Consider the following 13,526-nt stretch of genomic DNA (forward strand, 5'->3'; position numbering starts at 1 on the left):
GGGGAATGGCCCGCATAACAACAGCCATGGAGGCAATGATCATTTCCAACACTGCGGCCAATCCAGCCCTGGACCTGGGGGAGGCTGGGGACAGCAGCAGCCGCAGCAGCCCGGCCAGCACTGTGTCAGAGCCGCGCTGGAGCACCAGGCGCTCTGCAGAAGCCGCAGGACATGCGGAAGGGGGTGAGGCACACCCCAGTGGGGCTGCCAAGCGCACCAAAAAGTAGGCTTGCCAGGGCGGGTGAGGCAACCCGGACCTTTGACATTTGTTTTCTTTACTTTGACATTTTATTTTGTTGCACATCAGTGCAGTAACGGTGTTGCAACATTATTAAAATTTGATTTTCCCCAGAACCATTTACCTGTCTGTGCATCTGTACTCACTCAGAAATAGTTTTCTGTAATCTCCTCACGTCTGTATCTGCCATCACTTGGCGTAGACACCCCAGCAGGTTGTGTTAGTGGCACAGCATCGTCGTCATCATGGTCCTCGTAGTCAGACAACTCGACCTCAGTGCCCTTCTTCACCGCAAGGTTGTGCAACATTGCACAGACAGCTATGAACTTGCAGCAGGTGATGGGGGTATACTGCCTTGCACCTCCACTCTTGTGCAGGCATCTGAATCTACTTTTCCAGATGCCAAAGGTCCGTTCAACTACATTCCTTGTGCTTTTGTGGGCCCGGTTATACCTCCTTTGGCTGGGTGTGGAGGGGTTGAGGTAGGGGGTGAGTATGAAAGAGCGGAGGGCATATGCACTGTCGCCTGGAAGGAAAAGGGGTAACATTACTCACATGCATACATGTATTACACTTAGCTACTTTGTGTTATGGGGGTCTGATGATGTGTCTCACCTAGGAGGTATCCTTCACCAAATTCACCAGCCATCAGCCGTGCATAGATGCCGCTCTGTTGAAAAATGTAGGAGTCGTGGGTACTCCCTGGGAATTTTGCTACCAGGTCTGTGATGGTGCACTTCGCATTGCAGATCACCTGAACGTTGATGGTGTGCGTAGACTTCCGATTGCGGTATATGTATTCTGTGTCAGCTGGGGGGCAAATCGGAATGTGCGTGCCATCTATGCAGCCAATGATTTGGGGAAATTGTGCCATCTGGTAGAAGTCAGCTTTAGTTTGTACCAGTTCTGCGTGGGTTGCAGGGAAAGAGATGTATTGGTCCATCCTGTGTATCATGGCGTCAAGGAATGTGTGGAAGAACCTTGACAGGCTGCTCTGGGTCACCCCTCCTACCGCTGCAACTCCACTTTGATAGCTGCCAGACGCAAGCAGGTGTAAGCTGCATAGCACCTGGACGTGCGCTGGGATGGCGTGTGCCCTTGGGGTGGGGTGGTCCAACAGTTGTTTGAGGTCCCTGATGAGCTCCAGAATGGTGTCTGAGTCCAGCCTGTACCTCTGTAGGATCTCTGCCTCTGTGAGCATGAACAGGGTGATCCTCTGACTGTAGACCTGTTCCTCTCTTTGCCATTCCCTCTTTCCTTCCTGCTGTAGCCGTAGCCGCCTTGCAATGACATAAAAAGCTGCCATCCTGCAAGTTGCAATGCATTTTGGGTCTATTTTTATGGGTTGGAGTTGGTTACCACCTGATTGTAATCCATGGTAAATACCGAGTGAATAATACCGATTTAGAGCCAAAATTGGTATTTCTGTGCTTCCCTACATCTCCCTATCTGTCCGAATCGGGGATTTTCCCATTCGGTGATTCTACCGATTTGGTAGGTTATCCGATTCGGCTTATTTCCGATTCGCTGTCTCTACCGAATTGATACATGGACCGAATCGGAGTAATTCCGATTCGGTGTCACTACCGATTCGGTACATGGTCCGATTCGGATTTATTCCGAATCGGTGTCACTACCGATTCGGTACATGGTCCGAATCGGATATTTTCCGATTCGGTGTCACTACCGATTCGGTACATGGACCGAATCGATATTTTTATCCGAATCGGTGTGTTACCGATTTGTTACATTTCCGAATTTCGGTATGTACGTATCGGATTATTTTCGATTCGGTAGTCATTCCGATTCGGTATTTGTACCGATTTGGACGTTTTTCTTTGCCCTACATCTCGATGGCAGTATACCGATCGGTAAAGGCCCAAAATCGGTATTTTCGGCCGTTACCGATCGGTAACGGCCTACCTACATCGGGCTCTTGGAAACTTGCTCCACTTTGAGCTAAACGAAGTCTTTACAGCTATTGCTTTAAGTATGGGCGGGAAGGCAGCTGGGCCCGATGGTGTCCCTGTTGACATCTTTAAAGCTAATATTAATTTGTGGGGCATACTGCTGACACAAGTGTTTAATGCCTGTATTTCTGCTGGTCTTGTCTCGACATGGTACGAGTCCATTCTCGTACCAATTTTTAAAAAAGGAGATAGATCAGACTCGGCTTTTTTTCACCCAATATCTTTTTTGGACTCAACCGTGAAAATCATGGGTCGGGTCATACTGAATAGACTCCAGGACTGGGCAGAAGAAAAGTCAGTTTTGAGGAATCTACAGTTTGGCTTCCGTAAGAAGCTAGGTACCATGGAGCAAGGTTTGAATTTAGAAATGATACTGAATAACTATGTAAAAGCAAAAAAAGGAGCCCTGTATCTGGCATTTGTCGAACTATCATCGGCATTCAACTATATGAGGCACAATAAACTATGGCTGATTTTAGAGGAGCAGGGTGTTGAAGCAGTTTTATTTTTCTTTCTGAGAGAATTATATTTAGGGGCAAATGCTAGGGTCTGATTTGGGGTGGGTGGGGAATGCTCGGGTCATCTTAATGTAAGACGGGGTGTGTGGCATGGTTGCGTCCTCGCTCCCTTCCTTTTTAGCTTATATATAAACGACCTTGAAAGTATTTTACTTGAGGAATGTGAAGACCTTCCCGTGGCTGGTAAACGTCCTATTCCCGCGGTTTTAATGCGGTTTTAATGCTCGCACACAACTAGGACTTCAAAGAGTTGTATCCAGCTTTACGAATTTTATGACTGAACAGGGACTTACAATTAACTCAACTAAAACTTTTATTATGAATTGTGGAGCTGGACGTATTAAGACCAGATCAATTTTTATTGACCGGAAACTGATTGAAAACGCTAAGAAATTTTCCTTTCTAGGGATCTTGTTTGACAGTACCGGGTCATGGGTGCAGGCTGTAAGAACTAGGAGATTATTGTATCTTAGAACTTTATCTGCACTCGTAAACTTTAGCAGGAAATTGGGTAGACGTCTCACAGTGGAACTATTGAATACTTATAAGGCAAAAAGTGTTACTGTAGCCTCATATGGAGCAGGAATGTGGGGACACACGGATGTAAGCTCCTTCCAGGTGGCTGAAAACACCTTTTTGAGATTTTTATTAATGGTCCCTAATGGTATTTCCTCCTTCATATGCCACACAGAACTAGGTCCGCCATATTTGGAAGATATTTTAAAGACTCAACCGATCCTGTGGTGGCATAGGATATGGACAACAGAGGAAACACAGTTTAACCATGGGATACTATTGGACTGTATGGGTCTAGATGGATTGGAAAATATTAGATGGCTGTCGTATGTTAAAACGTTTTTATATAATATAGGCCATCAAGTATTTTATGATAATCCACCCACCATGGCAAGACACTCCAGGAAAGACCTCAAGAATGACTGCTTGCGCTACCTGAGTGAACCAAGAATGAATGTCGAACTGAGTAAGGTTACAGTACAAGCGCATAACCTCATAATAACAACTTTTATTATTCAGCCATATTCATGTCTTATACATAATGATTATGACAAATTTCTCCTAATGTGCTTCCGCCTTGGGACTTTGTATAGATCCTTAAGTTTCCCAATTATTAATGACTAGTCAAATCACCTATGTAAATGCCCATGTGACGATATTTCTAATCAGTCCACCATACATGTCCTATTTTTCTGTACAGAGGAAAAGGTGGATTGTTCCAGTCCTAAAAACATTTGACATGAGGTCGTGTCGTCCAGCCTTAGTGGCTCTTCACCAACTAGACACAATATTTGTTGTAGCTTTTGTTTCCAGCTTGTAAAAAAATGTTTTTAGATATAGGAAATCGATTGTGATGTGATATTATAGACAATGAAATTTTGCGGGGCATGAAGAATGGTTTTAAACATTTGCTCAAAAAGTTTGGAAGCTGTATTTTCCGTCATGTGTACGCAATAGTTATCCATTGATTGGAGTAAATATAGATATCTGCATGTATATTTTTGTTTAATATGTTTTTCTTTTTTTTGTGCTTTTATGGTTAATTGTATATAACTGAAAAAATCTTTTTACAGTATTTGAATTGGCTATAACAATACCAAGTTACATTTTACAGATATATAAAAAGATTGCCTGTGAGTATGGTTGTGTATGTGCATGTACTGTGCTGTAACTCTCAAGAACCATTAGAAAAATATATGTTTTGGTGATGAGCCCAATACACTGAGGGTCTGATTTACAAAGGTAAACTTTCACAAATGTGTACATTTATGCTTTTTAATTGCAAACAATACTGCATTTTAATAGTATGTTTATGATTGTGGAGACTCTTCAGTTGGGGAGGAGAACTCCTGACATAAAAAGGTGGGCCTGTCCTGGCCTGTCCTATGTTGTTTGTTGCACTCATAAACTTACTGGAAAAGCATAAACTTACAAAAACATTTACGTTTACCTTTGGGGAGCAAGCACTGTGTTTCGCTCAGGAGCCAATTCACAAAGGCATTTTGGAGTACATACTGTAGTATCCCTATATTACTCTCTTTCATATTCTTACATGTTCATTGTTGTTAGCTACTTAATATGGCGATAGTGACTCGTACCCAAGGGGAAATCTCAGTGCTGTGACAGGAGTCAAATGAAGTTGAAAATAACTAAATTTCGAGATGTTTTTTAAAACCAATGAAGTCAGTGCATGAACGAATATACAAAAGGAGCCTGTTCAAATTATAGGGAGCCAGATATGAAAAGACCCAGCTACCTTATTCAGATGTATGTATACGGCAAAGCCAGAATTTCTGTCTGGGCAGTAATAGGTGAGTTTCATTTGTATGGTATCTAAGTCCTTCACTGATCAGGGACTTATGAGTCAAACAGAGCAGTTTAAACACTACTCCTTTCCTAATGGGGAGCCAGTTGAGGACTCTGAGCAAGGAAGCTGATTGTGTGCCTGGCAACAGTTTGTTGACTAGGTGGGCTGCAATTTCCTGGATGATCTGCATTTTGGGTTGAAGAGATTTGTTGCCTGCTAGAGTCAAGGCAACTAATTATTAGTATCTAAGTGAGAGTCTTCCTTAAGTTAATGGAATCCAATGAAAAACTATCCTGAGGAGGTGTATTATACCGAAACTGGTGCCACACATGGATACTACCAGATCCTTCATAGATAGGTAATCATCCAAAAGGATACCTAGATTCTTAGCCAATATAGAAGGAGAAGTCACTGGACACAGCTCAGCTGGCCACCAGTCCTCTGACCAGTGCAGCCAAGCTGCACCAAATGGAAGGATATCTGTTTTTTCCACTTTTAGCTGAAGACAATTAAGGGACATCCATGTGGCAATTTTCCTCATGCAGGTGATAAATCTATGTTTGACATTTTTACTGTCATGCCAAAAGGAGATGGCCAGTTGTGTTTCATCTCCATAGGAAAGGACTTCAAAACCACAGGACATGACGATCTGGCCAAGGGGTGATATGTAGACGTTAAAAACCATGGGGCTTAAGGAGGAGCCATGTAGCTCCCCCTTGCCCAGGGAGAGGATCCTAGATTGGATCCTAGATTGAAAAGTGCCAAATGAAACCATTTGGGTCCTACAGTTCAGAAAGCCCCATAACCAGTCAACGGCAGTTCCCTGAATACCTATCTCATTGGGACGTTAAATCAGGATGAAATGTGGGACTGCATCAAATGTCACACACAGCTCAAAGAGTAGGAGAATTGCTGGACTACCGATGTCCAGGAGCAGTTTAATAGAGTGTACTACAGCTATTAAAGCTGTTTCTGTTAAATGGGAAGCACTGATAGTCAACTGTGAGGCAACCAAAAGATGATGATTCACTAAACAGGAGGAGAGATGTTTATTAACATAAGACTCCAGTATTTGGCTATCAAATGAAGATGGGATACCGGGTGAAAGTTAGCTAGCTCCCCAAAATTAGCCTTTGGCTTTTTTAGGATGGGTGTAACATATGCAGGTTTCCATTCAAGAGGAACAGCAACTAGGCTTAGTGATTTTTTGCACAGTGAAGTGATGGAACAGTAAGAGTGGATAAAGTGGGCATTACGTGTGTGGGACAGAGATCAGAGGGAGAGACAGTTTTCCCTTTAGCTAGCAGATCGAGCATTTGAGATTGAGAGATGGGTTCAAATCTTTCAAGCACCACCAACATGTCCCTGTGGAAGGGATATGTAGGACATGGGTTAGGGGGAAGTATGGCATTGGTGAGAATGTTCAGATGTTTTCATTTTTGTTTCAAGATGGCTTGCCAAAGTGTTACACAGCATCTGAGAGAAAGGGATGGCTAAAGTACAGGCCACATGTCTGGTGAATTCCTTTCCTTTGGTGAAGGACATGCTTGTACATACAAGACCGAACAAAATGAAAATGAACAACACCATTCTGTCAACATGGAACTTGAATCCAATACAAGGACACTATCCTTGTGGAGGCTGTTCAGTTTGCAAATTGACACAAGTGACCAAAAGTCTACAATTACTCCGCAATTTGAAATAGGAACTACGCAGTCACACAAACTGCAATACCACCCATGTGGTATATATGATCACCTGCCCCTGCAAACTAAAATACGTGGGGATGACCTGCCGCAAGGTCAAGCAATGAAACATTAAACATAGGAGTAATATCTCATGCAGAAGAGCCACCACTAAGATGAGCAGACAATTTATTGAGGTTAACCACTCCACTGAAGACATCAAATGGCTGATTCTAGAGACCCTCACCAAAAAAGACCACAACGCAGAACGGGTTTTATATGAAAGAGAACAACGCTGGGTCCACCGTCTGAAAACAGATCAGGAAGGGATGAATGATAACATCACCTGGCACTCCCTTGCATAACATTATGAAGATGATTTGCCCTATTGACCCGCTCACACAATGTTACCTTAAACAATAGTGAAAATGAAACATTACCATGCACACAATCGTTTCCAAACCTGTGACCTTTTGACACAATAACAGTACTTCTACACTTTGCACACTGGAATTCTATAACAGTACCTAATTCTCAAATAGAATTTGCCTTTTCTAAGCATACATACCATATGTAAATAACTTCATTTTATTCATTTCATAATAGCAACTTTTATTTCTTAATATTGATCAATAGTTGCTACTGAAATACTAAGACTAGTATTTCACTGTGTTTTATACCGACTGATATGTGCTGGATAGTCTATCTTTACTATTAACTGCAAGCTGCATAAAACCGGTTAAACACGGGAGCGCGTCTTACACAGATCCAGAGCCAGCACAAGTCTGAATAGCAGTAAGGCCGGTAAGACGCACAATGGCGGCCTTTCTTTCGAGTACAAACTGTAAGTAAATGCTGCTGCTTATCTGGACTGACTTCAGTCCCTTTGAAAGCCAGCAACAGGTCTGCCCAGCTGGCCTCGGTTCTAGATGGAGCCGGATTTCTCTACATTTAAGGTAAAAGAAGCCGTCCCATAGCGCTATCACCAAACAAACAAGCACTTACGGACAGGGACACTAATTCACCTGCTCGCAATACGCTGGCTTAAGAATATCGTGCATTTAATGTAATGAACCCGCAACAGTTAACAATGAGATTTGGATGCTATGTTCATGATAAGTCCTTACATAATTACGAACTTCTGCAGTATACCAAGAAGTTGTTTTCATAACAAAATGGCGTTTTTTCAAAACAGGGCGAGATGTAACCAACAACATACAATTGACACCATGTAAGAAAATTGACTTTGAATAGTTTACAATACGTGTTTTACTCACAGACTATCCCAATGTGTATACATTATCGAGTAACAAACCCAACACCACCAGGCCTTTTAATGCCTCTGCACTCTGCCATGATAACTATATCCAGACATTCTTTCTCTCTCTCTTCGCAGCATAATAGCTTATAAATACATAGCACGAACAATAAGATCTTAATATCAGTACGAATGAAAGTGCAACAGCTTTTCTGACTAATGTTGATTTCATGTCAGCAATTACTGTGTATATGTATTTTCCTTTTAGGTGCAGATATAATGTATCTCCACTACCTACAAAAGTGGTGAGTAACCCACTTTCACAAGATTAGGAAACACAATTGACTCTTATATTACTGATCCTGACGAAAGCCTCTAGAGGTACCAGAAGGCTGAAACATGTTGATCACACTTACCAGTGCGTAAGGCTGGTAACTAGGCCTACAACCGCACGTCACTGTTTTTAACTTCCTACACCTATGATCTGAATAATAAAAATACGAGAGTCATGGTATAAGGAATTTTAACATCTTCACTCACCAGAGCACAACATACCCTCTTTTTATTCCTATTTCTGGCCACTACTGTAACACCAGTTGGTCTTCCTCCATGTGGAGGTCAGCATAACAAAGGAAAAGACCCAATGATATTGCTGTTGCGATACTGAATGGCGGAGAACCAAGATATACCGCCTGACGCCTGTGTTTGCATCTGAGGGTTTTTTACAAAGGTGGCTCCTTCCACGTTATCATAGATCCTGGAAATACAGGACAAGTGTGTAGTATGGTGAGACGCAGTCTAGTGGTTGAGGGGTGGAGACAGGGGGAGGAGCAGGAACGGGAGGAGCCGGGGAATAGGAACCAAGGGGACAGTTAGTGTAGGGACGGGGACTGAGCTACATGTGAATAAAGAGCTCCTTTATGTTCAGTCAGTGTCCGTGTGTAATTAAGGTGGGACACGACAACTGGCGACGAGGGTGGGATGTGCTTGAACCCCACTGACCCTCACGAGAGAGCCCTGTCCCCAGCGTGCCTCGAGGAGCAGGCGACGCTGACCAGAAGGACGAAATTGCGACCTGCCACGTGAAGCCAGTAGCAGGTGACCCTGTCCCCCCCCCAGCAGTTGGGAGGGACTCAAGAGGGAGCCGAGGCACCAAGCGTCGCAACGCCCGAGGTAGAAGTGACCCCTTCGCGCTAAAACGCGACCTGCGCAAGAGAGCGCGGTGTCCAGCCAGCGCTGCAGGAGCAGAAGCCAGGAGCCTACCCTGACTCTGCCAGACCCCAAGAGAAAAGAGAAAGTGCCCTCGCGTGGAGAACGGCGCCCCACGGAGACCGCCTGCCAAGCGGTGCTGACCGAGCGCTGTTCGCGCCAAAAGAAGTTGCAAGTGCTCAGAAGTGCCCACCGGGAGCCCACCCCGGCGGCAGAAGTCAAGACAAGTGACCCTACCTGAAGCATTGACTCCAGCGGTGGATCCTGGCTGCAACCGGCAAGTGGTGAGTGGAAGCGCTAAGAAAATACTGTGATTCCGGTGAAAAACGAAGAAAAACGGCCGAAATCCCGTCGAAAACGAGATTCCCGCGCGGCCATTTTGGAGTCAGGCAGCAGTGTCCAATCCCCTGCGAGGGATCATCGGCGGCCATTTTGAGGTCAGGCAGAAGACCTGACATTGCAAATAAACATTGGCGAGTGTCACAGGGCCCGAAAACAAGCACTGGTAAGTGCAAAACAAACATTGGTAAAGACAAAAGAAAAACAAGCATTGGCAAAGGGAAGTCAACAAGCATTGGTGCATACAAAGACAAATATTGGCTAAGAATAAACAAGCATTGGTAAAGGACAAACAAACAAACATTGACAAAGACCAAACAATCATTGGCAAGGGCAAGAGACATACAAACAAGCATTGGCGAATGCAAGTGAAGAGTAAACAAACATTGGCAACTGTAAGTGAAGCAAGCATTGGTGACTGTAACAAAACAAACATTGACGTATGCAAACAAGCATTGGCGAATGCAAGTTAAGAATAACAAAGCGCTGAAAAGACGACAAACAAGCCCATGCAAATGCAAGAAGCAATCTAAGAAGACAAACATTGATACATGCAAATCAACAAGCATTGGTACATGCAAAGACAAAGTACTGGCTAAGAGTAAACAAGCACTGGTACATGCAAATAAACAAGCAGTGATACATGCAACTAGACAAACATCGATACGTGCAAATCAACAAGCACTGGTACGTACAAAGGAACAAGCACTGATCCATGCACAAAGACACAAGCATCGATACACGCAGATCAACAAGCATTGGATATATCGCAGCCAAGAAAGAAAACAAGTATCGCCGAAAACCAAACAAGCACTGGCGAACATAACAGAATCAAGCATTAGCAAAGACCGAGCGAGCACTGGCGAAGGCCAAACAAGCATTGCTAACGTCCCAGCGCATGACTAGACCGCAGGCTTCGACTACATACAGATCAATTACGAAGACGAGAAGACAAGTGAACAGCCGGTGCTCTGCGAACATGATCCATCAAAATCTTCCTCTTGTGGCGGGGGAAGAAATCACACAACAGTTCAATCCCTGCTTTGAAGCACCACCCCCTGGGATGCAGACGGACACCTGGAGTCTGTGTCTCCAACGGAACCAATGGCTGGCCACATTGAGTGATTTCCTGGATGCCAATGGAGAACAAAGAGAGAGAAAATGCCTAATGCTACTACTCCATTTGGTGGGTCCAGAGGGCCGATGCCCAATCGAAACATTTTCCGACGAAGACACAGACATCTATAAAAGACTCCAAGAGAAGCTATGTGCCCGTCTCTCCGCACAAACGGAAGTGGATCGAGAGCGCATCGCTTTCAACACAGCTCGGCAGGAACCCGGTGAACCACTGCCAACCTTCATCACTCGGTTAAAACACCTGGTGCAAGGCTGCCACTTCAACACCTTTACGAATGAGGACGCAGTCCGACTCCGGATAATTGAAGGCTGCGCAAACCCTGACACGAAACTCAAGATCTTGCGAGGAAAGTGGTCACTGGAAGAAATCATCAGGAAGGCTGAAATTGGACTGCACGTCAAGGTAAGAGACAAATCAAAGGCCCCGAATCTGAAAGCAAATTATCAAGACGCCCGGACAGATAACCCTCAGAACACAAACAGAACTGAAAGGAGAGAGAGGGAAGACAGACCAGCAAAAAGACAACGGGAAAGACACAGTGACAAAGAAAATAACACGGATTACTCAGAGTCAGATTTCTCAGCATCCGACTACTCAAGGTCAACCAAGGACTGCTCGGAGTCAAATGACCCAGAGTCAACCATCCAAAAGACAATTCCAAAAAGTTATTCACCCCCCAGGAGTTCCTCAAAGAGTCATTCAAAGGAGGAAGAAAGAGCATCAAGTGGGACAGATCACACTCCTGGTCAAGAAGGCATCCCACACAGCAAGTGGGAGAGAAAGACTAACCAGAGAAGAAGGGGTCGCACTGGTCAACACCGAAAGTCGGCGCAGGGACACCAGTCGACAAGCAGTGAAGACGAGTCCAAGGAAACATCTGGCCGGAGAACACATAAACCCCAAGTCAGAGGTGTTGGAACATCAAGCAAGTGGGAAGGAGAATCAGATAACACAAGACGGACTGGTCCCTCACAACAACAACAACCAGCAAGAAAAGATCCATGCCTTCATGGGCCCCAAAGCATCCATGGGCCCTGCGAAAACGACGAAACAGAGCGTAGATGGGTAACATCAGACGAGAGGGACGAAGAGGCGAAAGCTTGGGATCAAGCACAAGGAACAAGCATGGAATCTTCAAACAATCTCCCAAATGAGACAGCGTTGAAGATATTCCAACAAAGACACATGGAGAAGCTTTTCAAACACAATTCCGAAGGGGAAAGCAGCTCGTCACAAACTACCCGGTTCCGAAGACTACCTAGCAGGACACTCCCAAATGAACACTCACAGAGGGAACTGACGGAGCACCCCTCTGATTCGGAAAGCACGTCGGTCCGATCTTTTGAGTCGGCAGAGTCATGGTCCCGACAACGACCACGTGTAACACTCTTAAAGAAACATTCTCAGAGGGAAGCGAGGGAGAACTCCTCTGATTCAGACAACATGTCGGTCCGATCTTTTGAATCGGCAGAGTCATGGTCCCGACAACCACCACGTGCAACATTCTTAAAGAAACATTCTCAGAGGGAAGTGAGGGAGAACTCCTCTGATTCGGACAGCATTTCGGTCCGATCCTTTGAGTCGACAGAGTCGTGGTCCCGACACCAGCCATGGCGCCAAGCACCTGAACACATCAGCAAACCAAGGGACACCCTTCATGTCGAGAGCGACGTGTCCCGCACCAATGTCAATGCACACTCGATCACTCCACCAGACAACCCGTCGTATCGAGCACATGTGCATCGTGACACTAATACCACACCGTCACCCCGGGTAGGGGCAGCAAGGTTGACTCGAAGGCCCTGGTCCTGGTCCTATAAAACGGAATCCGGCATCGTGGCCAAAAGTACCCAAATAAAAACGGACCAACCAGTCAATCCGCAAAGGAAGCCAGACGTGTCAGGAGAACTAAGTCAGCATCGGAGGGGAACAAGACACACTAACATTCAGCCGACCCCAGAGTCTGCCTGTTCCAGGCGCGAGCAGGTGGGGGAGACACAACCCGAGACAGCAAATCAATCTCCAAGTCATACCAAGCTGACCTCCACCGTTCATACCTCACCGGCCGGCATCCCAGACTCGAAACAGGAAGACAGTATTGTTTTTGACCTGACGAAGCAAAAAGCAGTAAAGATAAAGGCGGTGAATGAATTACTGAACCAAGCCAAGACAGTCTCATCAGATAGCACCATACTGTCTGGCATACATAATCCTGAACTGGAGGACAGTGCTGCCTTCAACCGGATAAGACAAACGGAAGCAGAAGTGGATACGGGCGCTCGGAAGAGGACCAGAACACTATCCACCCATGAAAGAGATCGAGCACCTAAGCCAACAGTAGTTACACCACGGGATAGAGACATGCCGACTGCGGAATGTGAGGGCAGACAGTCCACACGCAACGTGATCAAGAATGCCCTGATTAAGACAACAGAAAAATCGACCAAAGCCAAGCCCACCTCGGATTCGACACTACTGAGGCTCGAAGAGCAGGCTGTTCGCCAACCTGTGTGGCGGATTGAAGAACTGCGAACACTAAGGACATTAAGCTCATTTTGTTAAGAAAGGGGGAGATGTAGTATGGTGAGACGCAGTCTAGTGGTTGAGGGGTGGAGACAGGGGGAGGAGCAGGAACGGGAGGAGCCGGGGAATAGGAACCAAGGGGACAGTTAGTGTAGGGACGGGGACTGAGCTACATGTGAATAAAGAGCTCCTTTATGTTCAGTCAGTGTCCGTGTGTAATTAAGGTGGGACACGACAAAGTGGTGCATTCTCCACCCCGATTTTTTTTATGGTATATTGTCTACATGCTGTCCCAACTTTGTTGTGATAGCCACCTAAAGCTAGA

At 45.3% G+C, this 13,526-nt stretch overlaps 1 protein-coding gene across 2 annotated transcripts in view; it reads left to right on the forward strand.

Annotated features, from left to right (window-relative positions):
• LOC147707445 (isoaspartyl peptidase/L-asparaginase-like) overlaps positions 1-13,526 on the forward strand; it is a 1,215,953-nt gene that overhangs the window by 1,119,307 nt on the left and 83,120 nt on the right. The gene's annotated exons all lie outside the window — the stretch shown is intronic.

This window comes from Lissotriton vulgaris, chromosome 6, assembly GCF_964263255.1.
Source record: "Lissotriton vulgaris chromosome 6, aLisVul1.2, whole genome shotgun sequence".
In the NCBI taxonomy this organism is placed as follows: Eukaryota; Metazoa; Chordata; class Amphibia; order Caudata; family Salamandridae; genus Lissotriton; species Lissotriton vulgaris.